General features: G+C 41.1%; 3 non-coding genes across 3 annotated transcripts; 1 reads left to right on the top strand and 2 right to left on the bottom strand.

Moving 5' to 3' along the window:
* Positions 1-1,337: 1,337 nt before the first annotated feature.
* Positions 1,338-1,451, top strand: LOC140310643 (U5 spliceosomal RNA). Its single transcript, XR_011916694.1, has one exon. It is a non-coding gene; the product is annotated as a U5 spliceosomal RNA (small nuclear RNA).
* Positions 1,452-4,700: 3,249 nt separating this feature from the next.
* Positions 4,701-4,884, bottom strand: LOC140310418 (U2 spliceosomal RNA). The gene has a single exon (XR_011916491.1). It is a non-coding gene; the product is annotated as a U2 spliceosomal RNA (small nuclear RNA).
* Positions 4,885-5,192: 308 nt separating this feature from the next.
* LOC140310559 (U5 spliceosomal RNA) lies at positions 5,193-5,306 on the bottom strand. The gene has a single exon (XR_011916617.1). It is a non-coding gene; the product is annotated as a U5 spliceosomal RNA (small nuclear RNA).
* Positions 5,307-16,285: the final 10,979 nt, after the last annotated feature.

Here is a 16,285-nt window from a genome sequence, read left to right as displayed (position 1 = left end):
TCTTTTTATACTGATTGCTGAAGATTAAGTTGTTCTTTCTCAAACTACAAATTTTTTTTAATTGTTGAAACTTGATTTGAAGTGGATAAATAAGGAGGACAAACAGTTTTAAGTCAGGCTGATAGAAGGAATTAATTTTATAGCAAAATCTGTATTTCGTCATATGTCGAGAGATGCTTATTGCTGAAGAAGTTCTTTCTCATTCTACAAAGTACAACGTTGTTTATCGTTGAAACTTGATTAGACATGAATAAATATGAAGGACAAAGCAGTCTTAACTTGGTTTGAGTTAATGAATTCGTTTCATAGGAGAATCCGAATTCGTGCATAACTCATAAAATAGAGCTTATTTTCGGATTCCTGAAGAATGAGTCTGGTTCTTTCTCATAATACAAAGTTTGTTGTTTATTGTTGAAACTTCATCAGAAGTGAAGAAATAAATGAATGCCTATCAACAAATGTGGGATCTAAACTCTAGTGCTTCCTCTAAAATAATTTCCTTTCTCAATTTAGAAATGTGTGTGTGTAAGTCACAACACCCGTGACACCAAAACGGCTTTCTTTTCTCTACACTCTGCACTATGAGCACACACACCAAATCAGAAAGGCTTTTTTCTCTCTTTTCTACATTATGGACTGTGGGGACACAAAACCGCTCTCTCTCTTTTTTTTTTTTATCGTGTGCCAGGGCGTTGTCTCACGTATTAGATTATGCTTAAGATACGAATGGGTTTATCAGTCACATCAGAATCCATACATACTGATCCTCCCGTAATAAAATGGTCGGATCTTATCAAACACACTTTGTTTCTTGTGACAATCAAGTCAGCGAAACAGCGTATACACGTCAAGACACTGAATCAAGTTTGCCACAAGAACTCATAAGTTTGGCAGTATTGCTCTGCCGTCAGCAATCATACACCCATTTTATTTTCGTGAGACATGTGCAAGCACCTGTTCATCTACTGTTCTATCACTATGAATTAGTGATCTATTATCAATAAGGATACTTCTACAACTACTATCAAAGTATGTCCAGACTTCTTATGTTGTCAGTTGCTATATATGAATAAGTGGGTAGCTACTGACAAGCATTAAGCATGTCACACAGCCCAAACATATAACATTTCAGGACACACCACACAGTTAACAACCACAGTGAAGCGTGTCAAAGCCCAAACATGTAACAGCCATCGAATAGGGCCCGATTGTTCCTAGTTGGTCAGCCGAGGAGCAAGGGGGGGGGGGAGCAAGCGTCTCAACCAAGCAAAGCTCACCATGGGGAAGGTGGCTATGCCAACTAGCCTGATGCCCTGCTCCCGCAGTGACGGATAATCGTACTCTGGTTTCTCTTCATAACGTACAAGTCTTTCGCCTTTTACTAAAGATTTCTGTGGAGAGCAGCACTAATGAGTTGTTTCTATTTTTGGCAGGCTTTACCTTTGCGGGTGAAGCCCTTTCTGTCTGTGCAAAAGAAATCTTCTTACTGTGCAGAGTGACTTCTCTGAGTAGAGTCGCCTTACTTGTTGCGACTGTGCCGATGTTCGAAGCTGGAGTGCAAAGTTGTTGCTTGAATGGTGCTTGCTGGAGCGTGCGGGAGTGCAAAGTTATACCATTTAAAAGGGCTGAAGTGCTCAGTGCTCAGTGCAGCGGGTGGGCGACACTCTGGCCACCTTGAAAACCGAGGTTACATCCACTACCAGGGGCAGCCCAAGTTCTGCCGCAAGTGTGGTGAGCATGGGCACCTGGTTGAGGCTTGTACCAAGGTGTTATGTGGGAAGAGCAGAGAAATTGGGCAAACTTTTGGAGAGTGTCCAAATGGCAGGAAATGTAATCTCTGTGGAGAATTAAATCACCTCTTCAGAGATTGCCCTAAATCTTTTGCCAACAAATTAAAGACGGTAAAGCCACAGTCAAGCCAACAAAGAGAAGGACCAAAGGTGGCAGTTGGTGAACAAAGTGAAGAGGTTGACCCAATAAATTCAAACTTCCCGCCAAAAGCTTGGATTGGAAGTGAGGAGCAAAAAGGGGAGGGGTCTGTAGAGGCCTCACCACTCAGTGTTGAAGTCTGTGAGAATTCACAGGCAGAGGGTGGAGCTACGCTAAATGAGGAGGAAGAGCAGACAGGTGAGTCTAGTGAAGATACTCACCTCCCCGAAGGTCAACAGCCAAAGAGGACGGCATCTGAGCCTCTGATTCCCCAGTTGTATCAGAGAAGAGGGGAAGGGTTAGGTCCCTTTCAGACAGTTCTTCAGTGGAAGAACCTAGAGTCTTCCCCTCCGACTCACCAAATGAGGTCTCCTTTTTAACTTCAGCTCTGCAATCAACCCCCAGGGACTCAAAGTTAAATGCAACATTGCGTCAGAGGCCAACACCGAGAGTCCGAAAAGGAAATATAGATCACCCTACTCACTTTTCACCTAAAGAAATGAAGGAAGAGCTAGTTTCCCAAGAAATAACCTGTGTGTAATTTGTTTTGATAACTTAGAAAAACGAAAATGACATACCTACTTTCCTTTATGCTTTTAATGGTTCTCACCTTCTCAACACTAAATGTGAGAAGTGTGAAATCAAAGACAAGAGCCCAGAGTATTTTATCCTTCTTAGACTCCATAAAATCAGATGTGTTTTTAATACAAGAATGTGGACTACCTTTTTTAAAAAACCATAGACAATGGGAGGAAATGTGGCCCCATTTATCGATATGGAGTGGCTCAAATCAAAATAAAAATGATGGTGTGGCCATTCTAATTAAAAATCCGCATGTTATGGTGAAAGGTAGCACAGTGGTGAGAGACGGACGGGCACTTTTAGCACACTTGAATTTTATGGGGCAAGACTTTAACCTCTTAAATATTTATGGTTTCAATGGAAAAAATGAAAGGTATGACCTTTTAGAAGATATACAGCTTTACATGCTAGGGCAAGTACCTTTAGTTGTAGGAGGGGATTTTAACTGTATCTTGAGCAGGAAAGATAGAAAAAGAGCAGGGGTAGATTTTAAAGTGGATAAGACTTCGATTTTACTTCAGGGCATATGCAGGGATTTTAAGCTTACTGACTGTTTTAAAACCATGCATCCCAGAGAGGAGGGCTTCACCTGGTTTAGTCATGATGGCACCAGAGCCTCTCGCATTGATTATTTCTTTACTAGAGATTGCCCACCCACTGATGTTAGATTAACCCCTGTTTTCTTTTCAGACCACCTTATGCTCTCCTGCACCCTTTCACCCCCTTCTGGTGTGACGGTAGGAAGTGGTCTGTGGAAACTCAACTGTTCCCTGTTGGAGGATGAAATCATAGTCAGTCAGTACAGGGAATGTTATAAAGAGTGGCAGACCCTTCAAGACCTCTACGAAACACATGCACAATGGTGGGAAATGGTGAAGGAAACGACCCAGACTTTTTTTAAACAGCAAGGTAAACGTAAAAAAAGGAAAGAGAATAGATGTATGATGGGACTACATAAACGCTTACAGCGCTACTTTAAACTAAATCAGTGTGGCATAGACTTTAAAGAAGAAATCAAAGATGTCAAAAAGGAAATGTCAGTTTCAGCAGAAATAAAGAGTAAAGGAATTTTTGTAAGAAGCAGGGAGCAGGAAATTGAGGAAGGTGAAAAATAAAGAAAGTTATAAATAAAAAGGAGTGTATTCAAAATCTAAAAAGAGAAGATGGGTTTTTAACAAAATCCACACAAGAGATGATTGAAACTGTACATACCTTTTATAGTAACATGTACAAAGAGAAACCAGTGCACTTGGAAACATCGGCAGAAATCTTAAAATTCGTTGACAAAACCGTAAAAGAGAATGCACACTTGACACAGAATTTTACTGCTTTAGAGTTAAAAAAATGCCTAACAGGTTTTAAGAGAAGTCGAGCTCCGGGTTTAGACGGGCTTCCTGCAGAATTCTATCTGACCTATTGGGACCTTTTATCATCAGACATTTTAGATGTTTTTAAAGATTTTGAAAAACTCGACCGACTGCCTGACAGTTTTAGAGTGGGAATAGTGACTCTACTTTCTAAAAAAAATGATAAGACTGACCTAAAGAATTGGAGGCCCATCACACTTTTAAACTTTGACTGTAAACTTTTTAGCAAGGTTTTAGCGACACGGATGTCCTCTGTTTTAGAGGAGGTAATTCACCCAGACCAAACTTGTGCCATCTCAGGGAGACAACTCACCGACAGCCTCGTACTGATTCGAGACATCATTGATTACGCTAGAGACAGAAACACCCGGCTTGTCATCTTAAATTTAGACTTTGAAAAAGCATTTGATCGGGTCTCGCATCAATATCTCTTTCAGGTGTTGCAGCCATCGAAAAGGGCCCGATTGTTCCTACTTGGTGAGCTTTGCTTGGTTGAGACGCTTGCCCCCCCCCCCTGCTCCTCGGCTGACCAAGTAGAAACAATCTATTCGATGGCTGCCTTGTCTTTTACTCTGTGCAAAAGACAAGGCAGCCACAAACACCACGGGAACACCGTATTGAGGCTTTGTTCTGACCACTCATTCGGTGTCGCGTTTCTTTCAAGCAATTCTCCCGGTTAGCCCGCACTCGGCTCGCTCCCAGAGCCGTGTTAAAGTCCACTTCGCATTCACTCTCTTTTCTCAGCAGATTAAAAGAAAGTTTCATCTTGGGCTCCCTGAAACTTCCATCCTGCACCGCTGTTTGCTTTTTCACAAGAGCAGAGGAGAGCGCACCGTTCCCAGCGGCACTGCAGTACCGGGTCGAGGCTTGGAGTGAACGGAGCAAGCTTCTTTTTCAACTCCTATTCTTAAAAATCCATTTAATATGTTGTCCTCGTATAGAGGACATATTAAACTGATAAGAACAGATACTACACTTGATCTTAGCCAAAAGGCCGAGAAGCGATAACTGTCCACTGTTTCAGGTCCGAGGGCCCTTGCTGGCACAATGCGCACTTGTAGCAGTGTTCTTTTTATGGCCATAGGTGGCCAGAGTGTCACGTTGCACCTCCGCCCACCCGCTGCACTGAGCACTCTTCAGCCCTTTTAAATGGTATAACTTTGCACTCCCGCATGCTCCAGCAAGCACCATTCAAGCAACAACTTTGCACTCCAGCTTCGAACATCGGCACAGTCGCAACAAGTAAGGCGACTCTACTCAGAGAAGTCACTCTGCAAAGTAGCAAGATTTCTTTTGCACAGACAGAAAGGGCTTCACCCGCAAAGGTAAAGCCTGCCAATAATAGAAACAACTCATTAGTGCTGCTCTCCACGGAAGTCTTTAGTAAAAGGCGAAAGACTTGTATGTTATGAAGAGAAACCAGAGTACGATTATCCGTCACTGCGGGAGCAGGGCATCAGGCTAGTTGGTATAGCCACCTTCCCCATGGTGAGCTTTGCTTGGTTGAGACGCTTGCCGGTTAGCCCACACTCGGCTCACTCCCATAGCCGTGTTAAAGTCTACTTCGCATTCACTCTCTTTTCTCAGCAGACTCTTGGGATTTTATCTATAAAATGAATTCCTTCACTCAAACTATGTGAAAACTGCTTTGTCCTTAATATTTACCATGTCTAGAAAGATTTAAACAAAAAAAACAACGTTGTACTTTGCAGTAAAAGAAAGAGCAAATCTAAAGTTTCAGGAATCCGAGAATAAGCTTACTTTCATGAGTTCTTCACGATTTCGGATTTTGCTATAAAATGAATTCCTTCACTCAAACTAAATTAAAACTGCTAAACCGCTAATCTGTTATATGTAAGGCAGATGTCAAATTCACCGAAATAGGATCAAAGGGTATTCGGCCAATCGAGTTGTAGCAGCTTCGGTAAAAGAGTATAAGTTGAAGAGTTTGTGAATAAAGGTGTGCGCACACATAGTGTGCTGTACGAAAATAGGCAGGGAGCAATGCCGGCTGGGGTATATGTTCTTGTATGTTGTCTGCCTGTTTGATTTGAATGTGTTGTGTAAGTGTCCTGTTGAATGTTACATGTTTGGGCTTTGACACGCTTCACTGTGGTTGTTAACTGTGTGGTGTGTCCTGAAATGTTATATGTTTGGGCTGTGTGACATGCTTAATGCTTGTCAGTAGCTACCCACTTATTCATATATAGCAACTGACAACATAAGAAGTCTGGACATACTTTGATAGTAGTTGTAGAAGTATCCTTATTGATAATAGATCACTAATTCATAGTGATAGAACAGTAGATGAACAGGTGCTTGCACATGTCTCACGAAAATAAAATGGGTGTATGATTGCTGACGGCAGAGCAATACTGCCAAACTTATGAGTTCTTGTGGCAAACTTGATTCAGTGTCTTGACGTGTATACGCTGTTTCGCTGACTTGATTGTCACAAGAAACAAAGTGTGTTTGATAAGATCCGACCATTTTATTACGGGAGGATCAGTATGTATGGATTCTGATGTGACTGATAAACCCATTCGTATCTTAAGCATAATCTAATACGTGAGACAACGCCCTGGCACACGATAAAAAAAAAAAAGAGAGAGAGCGGTTTTGTGTCCCCACAGTCCATAATGTAGAAAAGAGAGAAAAAAGCCTTTCTGATTTGGTGTGTGTGCTCATAGTGCAGAGTGTAGAGAAAAGAAAGCCGTTTTGGTGTCACGGGTGTTGTGACTTACACACACACATTTCTAAATTGAGAAAGGAAATTATTTTAGAGGAAGCACTAGAGTTTAGATCCCACATTTATTGTTAGGCATTCATTTATTTCTTCACTTCTGATGAAGTTTCAACAATAAACAACAAACTTTGTATTATGAGAAAGAACCAGACTCATTCTTCAGGAATCCGAAAATAAGCTCTATTTTATGAGTTATGCACGAATTCGGATTCTCCTATAAAACGAATTCATTAACTCAAACCAAGTTAAGACTGCTTTGTCCTTCATATTTATTCATGTCTAATCAAGTTTCAACGATAAACAACGTTGTACTTTGTAGAATGAGAAAGAACTTCTTCAGCAATAAGCATCTCTCGACATATGACGAAATACAGATTTTGCTATAAAATTAATTCCTTCTATCAGCCTGACTTAAAACTGTTTGTCCTCCTTATTTATCCACTTCAAATCAAGTTTCAACAATTAAAAAAAATTTGTAGTTTGAGAAAGAACAACTTAATCTTCAGCAATCAGTATAAAAAGAGGTGCAAATGCCAACCATACATACCTAAAAGGTGGAGCGGAAGTATTCAGCTGCAAGTAGGAGTGAATGTTCGACCATAATTTGTAAAAAGCGGGTAAGAAAAGGTTCGAATGCCCGACTATATATTAACAAAAGCGGGAGGAGAGGTCTTCGGATGAGAGTGGGTGAGAATTTCCAACCATAATCTATAAAATACGGTGAAAAAAAATATGTGAATGCCTCATAGAACACTAAAAGCGGAAGCGTTTGGCTGCAAGAAGGTGTGAATGTCCGACTATATTTGGTGAAAAGCAGGTGAAGCAAGGTCTGAATGCCCAACCTTACATCATCAAAAGCGAGATCAGAGGTGTTCGGCTGCAAGAAGGCCATAGTTTGCCAAAAGCGGGTAAGGTGCGAATGACCGACTAAATATCAACAAAAGTGGGGGCGGAGGTCTTCGGATGGAAGTGGGTGTGAATATCCCACCATACAAGTATGGTGGAGAGGAAGCTGTGAATGGCCGACCATAGTAAAAGGCGGGTGAGAGAAGGTGCGAATGTCAAACCATACATAATCAAAACAGGGAGCGGAGGTGTTCTGCTGTAAGAAGGTGTGAATGTCCAACCATAGTTGGTAAAAAGCGGGTAAGAAAAGGTTAAAATACCCGACTGTACACAATCAATAGCGGGAGCGGAGTTGTTCGGCTACTAAAAGGTGTGAAAGTCCGACCATGGTTTGTAAAAAGCGGGTAAGAAAAGGTGCGAATGCCCGACAATGTATGATCAAAAGAGGGAGTGGAGGTTTTCGGCTGCAAGAAGGTCTGAATGTCCAACCATAATTTGTAAAAACCGGGGAAGAAAAGGCTCGAAAGCCCGACTATACACCATCAAAAGTGGGAGCGGAGGTGTTCAGCTGCAAGACGGTCTGAATGTCCATCAATAATTGCTAGAAAACATGAAAGAAAATTTTCGAATATCAAACTGCACGAATGCCTAACCATACATCATCAAAAGAGGGAGCGGAGGTGTTCCGCTGTAAGACGGTGTGAATGTCCGACCATAGATGGTAAAAAGCGGGTAATAAAAGGTTAAATTACCCGACTGTACACAATCAAAAGAGGGAGCGGAGTTGTTCAGCTAAGAGAAGGTGTGAAAGTCCGACCTTGGTTTGTAAAAAGCGGGTAAGAAAAGGTTCGTATGCCCGAATATACACCATCAAGAGCGGAAGCGGAGGTGTTCGGCTGCAAGATATTGTGAACGTCCGACCAAAGTTTGTAAAAAGCAGTTAAGAAAAGGTTCGAATATCTAACCAAACATAATCAAAAGCGGGAGCAGAGCTGTTCGACTGGAAGTAGGTGTGAATGTCAGATCATAATTTGCAAAAAGCTGATGAGAAAGGGTGAGAATGCCCGACTATACACCATCAAATGCGGTAGCGGAGTTGTTCGGCTGTGAGTAGGTGTGAATCTCCAACCATAATTGCTGAAAAATGTGTTAGAAAATGTAAAAATGCCAGTCCATACATCATCAAAATCGGGAGAGGTGGTGTTCAGCTGCAAGAAGGTCTAAATGTCCATCAATAATTGCTAGAAAACATGAAAGAAAATTTTCGAAAATCAAACCACACATGATCATAAGTGGGAGAGGAGGTGTTCAGCTGCAAGAAGGTGTGAATGTCCACCCATAATACCTGGAAAATGGGTAAAAAAAAGGTGCCAATGCCCAACCATACATCATCAAAAGCAGGAGTGCATGTGTTCGGCTACAAGAAGGTGTGAACGTCCAACCAAAGTTTGTAAAAAGCAGATAAGAAAAGGTTCGAATATCCAACCATACATAATCAAAAGCGGGAGCAGAGCTGTTCGACTGCAAATAGGGGTGAATGTCAGATCATAATTTGGAAAAAGCTGATGAGAAAGGGTGAGAATGCCCGACTATACACCATCAAATGCGGGAGCGGAGTTGTTCGGCTTTGAGTAGGTGTGAATCTCCGACCATAATTGCTGAAAAATGTGTTAGAAAAGGTAAGAATGCCGGTCCATACATCATCAAAAGCGAGAGAGGTTGTGTTCGGCTGCAAGTAGGTGTGAATGTCCAGCCATAATTACTCACAAACGGGTAAGAAAAGGTAGTATTGCCAGACCATATATGATCAAAACAGGGAGCAGAGGTGGTTCAGCTGCAAGAAGGTTTGAATGTCCGACTAAAGTTCAAATATATTAACAAAAGCGGGGGGAGAGGTCTTCGGATGAGAGTGGTTGAAAATTTCCAACCATAATGTATAAAATGCGGTGAAAAAAAGGTTTGATAGAACACTAAAAGGTGGAGCGGAAGTGTTCGGCTGCAAGAAGGTGTGAATGTCCGACTATATTTGGTGAAAAGCAGGTGAAGCAAGGTCTGAATGCCCAACCTTACATCATCAAAAGCGAGATCAGAGGTGTTTGGCTGCAAGAAGGCCATAGTTTGCCAAAAGCGGGTAAGGTGCGAATGACCGACTAAATATCAACAAAAGTGGGGGCGGAGGTCTTCGGATGCAGGTGGGTGTGAATATCCCACCATACAAGTATGGTGGAGAGGAAGCTGTGAATGGCCGACCATAGTAAAAGGCGAGTGAGAGAAGGTGCGAATGTCAAACCTTACATAATCAAAACAGGGAGCGGAGGTGTTCTGCTGTAAGAAGGTGTGAATGTCCAACCATAGTTGGTAAAAAGCGGGTAAGAAAAGGTTAAAATACCCGACTGTACACAATCAATAGCGGGAGCGGATTAGTTCGGCTACTAAAAGGTGTGAAAGTCCGACCATGGTTTGTAAAAAGCGGGTAAGAAAAGGTGCGAATGTCCGACAATGTATGATCAAAAGAGGGAGTGGAGGTTTTCGGCTGCAAGAAGGTCTGAATGTCCAACCATAATTTGTAAAAACCGGGGAGGAAAAGGCTCGAAAGCCCGACTATACACCATCAAAAGTGGGAGCGGAGGTGTTCAGCTGCAAGACGGTCTGAATGTCCATCAATAATTGCTAGAAAACATGAAAGAAAATTTTCGAATATCAAACTGCACATGATCATAAGCGGGAGAGGAGGTGTTCAGCTGCAAGAAGGTGTGAATGTCTACCCATAATTACTGAAAAATGGGTAAGAAAAGGTGCGAATGCCTAACCATACATCATCAAAAGAGGGAGCGGAGGTGTTCCGCTGTAAGACGGTGTGAATGTCCGACCATAGATGGTAAAAAGTGGGTAAGAAAAGGTTAAATTACCCGACTGTACACAATCAAAAGAGGGAGCGGAGTTGTTCAGCTAAGAGAAGGTGTGAAAGTCCGACCTTGGTTTGTAAAAAGCGGGTAAGAAAAGGTTCGTATGCCCGAATATACACCATCAAAAGCGGAAGCGGAGGTGTTCGGCTGCAAGATATTGTGAACGTCCGACCAAAGTTTGTAAAAAGCAGTTAAGAAAAGGTTCAAATATCTAACCAAACATAATCAAAAGCGGGAGCAGAGCAGTTCGACTGGAAGTAGGTGTGAATGTCAGATCATAATTTGCAAAAAGCTGATGAGAAAGGGTGAGAATGCCCGACTATACACCATCAAATGCGGTAGCGGAGTTATTTGGCTGTGAGTAGGTGTGAATCTCCAACCATAATTGCTGAAAAATGTGTTAGAAAAGGTAAAAATGCCGGTCCATACATCATCAAAATCGGGAGAGGTGGTGTTCAGCTGCAAGAAGGTCTAAATGTCCATCAATAATTGCTAGAAAACATGAAAGAAAATTTTCGAAAATCAAACCACACATGATCATAAGTGGGAGAGGAGGTGTTCAGCTGCAAGAAGGTGTGAATGTCCACCCATAATACCTGAAAAATGGGTAAAAAAAAGGTGCGAATGCCCAACCATACATCATCAAAAGCAGGACTGCATGTGTTCGGCTACAAGAAGGTGTGAACGTCCAACCAAAGTTTGAAAAAAGCAGTTAAGAAAAGGTTCGAATATCCAACCAAACATAATCAAAAGCTGGAGCAGAGCTTTTCGACTGCAAGTAGGTGTGAATGTCAGATCATAATTTTGCAAAAAGCTGATGAGAAAGGGTGAGAATGCCCGACTATACACCATCAAATGCGGGAGCGGAGTTGTTCGGCTGTGAGTAGGTGTGAATCTCCGACCATAATTGCTGAAAAATGTGTTAGAAAAGGTAAGAATGCCGGTCCATACATTATCATTGAGCGAGAGAGGTTGTGTTCGGCTGCAAGTAGGTGTGACTGTTCGACTAAAGTTTGTAAAAAGTGGGTAAGACAAGGTGCGAATGCCTGACAATGTATGATCAAAAGCGGGAGCGGAGGTGTTCAGCTGCAAGAAGGTCTACATGTCCATCAATAATTGCTAGAAAACATGAAAGAAACTTTTCGAAAATCAAACCACACATGATCATAAGTGGGATAGGAGGTGTTCAGCTGCAAGGTGTGAATGTCCACCCATAATTCCTGAAAAATGGGCAAAAAAAAGGTGTGAATGCCCAACCATACATCATCAAAAGCAGGAGTGGAAGTGTTCGGCTACAAGAAGGTGTGAACGTCCAACCAAAATATGTAAAAAGCAGTTAAGAAAAGGTTCGAATATCCAACCATACATAATCAAAAGCGGGAGCAGAGCTTTTCGACTGCAAGTAGGTGTGAATGTCAGATCATAATTTGCAAAAAGCTGATGAGAAAGGGTGAGAATGCCCGACTATACATCATCAAATGCGGGAGCGGAGTTGTTCGGCTGTGAGTAGGTGTGAATCTCCGACCATAATTGCTGAAAAATGTGTTAGAAAAGGTAAAAATGCCGGTCCATACATCATCAAAAGTGAGAGAGGTTGTGTTCGGCTGCAAGTAGGTGTGAATGTCCAGCCATAATTACTCACAAACGGGTAAGAAAAGGTAGTATTGCCAGACCATATATGATCAAAACAGGGAGCGGAGGTGGTTCAGCTGCAAGAAGGTTTGAATGTCCGACTAAAGTTCAAATATATTAACGAAAGCGGGAGGAGAGGTCTTCGGATGAGAGTGGTTGAAAATTTCCGACCATAATGTATAAAATGCGGTGAAAAAAAGGTGTGATAGAACACTAAAAGGTGGAGCGGAAGTGTTCGGCTGCAAGAAGGTGTGAATGTCCGACTATATTTGGTGAAAAGCAGGTGAAGCAAGGTCTGAATGCCCAACCTTACATCATCAAAAGCGAGATCAGAGGTGTTTGGCTGCAAGAAGGCCATAGTTTGCCAAAAGCGGGTAAGGTGCGAATGTCATACTAAATATCAACAAAATTTGGGGCAGAGGTCTTCGGATGCAAGTGGGTGTGAATATCCAACCATACAAGTATGGTGTAGAGGAAGCTGTGAATAGCCGACCATAGTTTGGAAAAAGCGGGTAAGAAAAGGTTTGAATACCCGAACATACACCATCAAAAGAGGGAGCGGAGGTGTTCCGCTGTACGAAGGTGTGAATGTCCGACCATAGTTGGTAAGAAGCGGGTAAGAAAAGGTTAAAATACCCGACTGTACACAATCAATAGCGGGAGCGGATGTGTTCGGCTACAAGAAGGTGTGAAAGTCCGACCATGGTTTGTAAAAAGCGGGTAAGAAAAGGTGCGAATGTCCGACAATGTATGATCAAAAGAGAGAGCGGAGGTTTTCGGATATAAGAAGGTTTGAATGTCCCACCATAGTTTGTAAAAAGCGGGTAAGAAAAGGTTCGAATGCCCGACTATACACCATCAAAAGCGGGAGCAGAGGTGTTCCGCTGTAAGACGGTGTGAATGTCCGACCACAGTTGGTAAAAAGCGGGTAAGAAAAGGTTAAAATACCCGACTGTACACAATCAATAGCGGGAGCGGAGTTGTTCGGCTACAAGAAGGTGTGAAAGTCCGACCATGGTTTGTAAAAACCGGGAAGAAAAGGCTCGAAAGCCCGACTATACACCATCAAAAAGAAGGTTTGAATGTCCATCAATAATTGCTTTAAAACAAGAAAGTAAATTTTCGAACATCAAACCGTACATGATCATAAGCGGGAGAGGAGGTGTTCCGCTCTAAGACGGTGTGAATGTCCGACAATAGTTGGTAAAAAGCGGGTAAGAAAAGGTTAAAATACCCGACTGTACACAATCAATAGCGGGAGCGGAGTTTTTCGGCTACTAAAAGGTGTGAAAGTCCGATCCTGGTTTGTAAAAAGCGGGTAAGAAAAGGTTCGAATGCCCGAACATACACCATCAAAAGAGGGAGCGGAGGTGTTCGGCTGTAAGACGGTGTGAATGTCCGATCATAGTTGGTAAAAAGCGGGTAAGAAAAGGTTAAAATACCCGACTGTACACAATCAAAAGAGGGAGCGGAGTTGTTCGGCTAAGAGAAGGTGTGAAAGTCCGACCATGGTTTGTAAAAAGCGGGTAAGAAAAGGTTCGTATGCCCGAATATACACTATCAAAACCGGAAGCGTAGGTGTTTGGCTGCAAGAAGGTGTGAACGTCCGACCAAAGTTTGTAAAAAAGCAGTTAAGAAAAGGTGCGAATATCTAACCAAACATAATCAAAAGCGGATGATAAGGTGTTCGACTGCAAGTAGGTGTGAATGTCAGATCATAATTTGCAAAAAGCTGATGAGAAAGGGTGAGAAATCCCGACTATACACCATCAAATGCGGTAGCGGAGTTGTTCGGCTGTGAGTAGGTGTGATTCTCCAACCATAATTGCTGAAAAATGTGTTAGAAAAGGTAAGAATGCCTGTCCATACATCATCAAAAGCGGGAGAGGTGGTGTTCGGCTGCAAGTAGGTGTGAATGTCCATTAATAATTGCTTTAAAACATGAAATAAAATTTTCGAATATCAAACCATACATGATCATTAGCAGGAGAGGAGGTGTTCAGCTGCAAGAAGGTGTGAATTTCCAGCCATAATTACTCACAAAAGGGTAAGAAAAGGTACTATTGCCAGACCATATATGATCAAAACAGGGAGCGGAGGTGGTTCAGCTGCAAGAAGGTTTGAATGTCCGACTAAAGTTTGTAAAAAGCGGGTAAGACAAGGTGTGAATGCCCGACAATGTATGATCAAAAGAGGAGCGGAGGTTTTCGGCTGCAAGAAGGTTATTATTACTGAAAAATGGGTAAGAAAAGGTGCGAAAGCCCAACCGCACATGATCATAAGTGGATGAGAAGGTGTTCGACTGCAAGTAGGTGTGAATGTAAGATCATAATTTGTAAAAAGCGGGTAAGAAAAGGTAAGAATGCCCAACCATAAATTCTCAAAAGCGGCAGCAGAGTTTTGGCTGGTATTTATCAATGTCTAGATAGATTTCAACAAAAAACAACGTTGTACTTTGCAGTAAAAGAAAGTGCAAATCAAAAGTTTTAGGAATCCGAGAATAAGCTTATTTTCATGAGTTCTGCACGATTTCGGATTTTATGTATAAAATGAATTTCTTCACGCAAACTAAGTTAACACTGCTTTGTCCTTCATATGTACCCATTTCTACATATATTTCAAGCATAAACTTCCTCATATTACCCTGAATGAGAAAGAGCCACACTTGTGATTAAGCCATACCTCCCTTTTGAGGAGTTCTGCATGATTTGGGATTTTATCTATAAAATGAATTCCTTCACTCAAACTATGTTAAAACGGCTTTTACCTTCATATTTATCAATGTCTCGATAGATTTAAACAAAAAAACAACGTTGTACTTTGCAATAAAAGAAAGAGCACATCAAAAGTTTTAGGAATCCGAGAATAAGCTTATTTTCATGAGTTCTGCACGATTTCGGATTTTATGTATAAAATGAATTCATTCACTCAAACCAAGTTAAAACTGCTTTTTCCTTCATATTTATCAATGTCTAGATCGACTTCAACAAAGAACAACATTGTATTTTGCAGTAGAAGAAAGAGCAAAACTGAAGGATCAGGAATCCGAGAATAAGCTTCTTTTCATACGTTCTGCATGATTTGGGATTTTATGTATAAAATGAATTCCTTCACTCAAACTAAGTTAACACTGCTTTGTCCTTCATATGTACCCATTTCTACATATATTTCAAGCATAAACTTCCTCATACTACCCCGAATGAGAAAGAACCACACTTGTGATTAAGCCATACGCCCCTTTTGAGGAGTTCTGCATGATTTGGGATTTTATCTATAAAATCAATTCCTTCACTCAAACTATGTTAAAACGGCTTTTACCTTCATATTTATCAATGTCTCGATAGATTTAAACAAAAAACAACGTTGTACTTTGCAGTAAAAGAAAGAGCCAATCAAAAGTTTTAGGAATCCGAGAATAAGCTTATTTTCATGAGTTCTGCACGATTTCGGATTTTATGTATAAAATTAATTCATTCACTCAAACCAAGTTAAAACTGCTTTTTCCTTCATATTTATCAATGTCTAGATCGACTTCAACAAAGAACAACATTGTATTTTGCAGTAGAAGAAAGAGCAAAACTGAAGGATCAGGAATCCGAGAATAAGCTTCTTTTCATACGTTCTGCATGATTTGGGATTTTATGTATAAAATGAATTCCTTCACTCAAACTAAGTTAACACTGCTTTGTCCTTCATATGTACCCATTTCTACATATATTTCAAGCATAAACTTCCTCATACTACCCCGAATGAGAAAGAACCACACTTGTGATTAAGCCATACGCCCCTTTTGAGGAGTTCTGCATGATTTGGGATTTTATCTATAAAATCAATTCCTTCACTCAAACTATGTTAAAACGGCTTTTACCTTCATATTTATCAATGTCTCGATAGATTTAAACAAAAAACAACGTTGTACTTTGCAGTAAAAGAAAGAGCCAATCAAAAGTTTTAGGAATCCGAGAATAAGCTTATTTTCATGAGTTCTGCACAATTTCGGATTTTATGTATAAAATTAATTCATTCACTCAAACCAAGTTAAAACTGCTTTTTCCTTCATATTTATCAATGTCTAGATCGACTTCAACAAAGAACAACATTGTATTTTGCAGTAGAAGAAAGAGCAACACTGAAGGATCAGGAATCCGAGAATAAGCTTATTTTCTTATGGGCAAGTGGGAACTGCTTTGTCCTTCATATTTATCAATGTGTAGATGGATTTCAACTTCTTCTACTGCAAAGTCCAATGTTTTTCTTTGTTGAAGTCGATCTAGACA

This window comes from Leuresthes tenuis, unplaced genomic scaffold, assembly GCF_036924035.1.
Source record: "Leuresthes tenuis unplaced genomic scaffold, fLeuTen1.0.hap1 SCAF_6, whole genome shotgun sequence".
Taxonomy (NCBI): Eukaryota; Metazoa; Chordata; class Actinopteri; order Atheriniformes; family Atherinopsidae; genus Leuresthes; species Leuresthes tenuis.
Note: the sequence above shows the minus strand (reverse complement) of the source record. Positions and strands in the feature narration are given on the sequence as shown.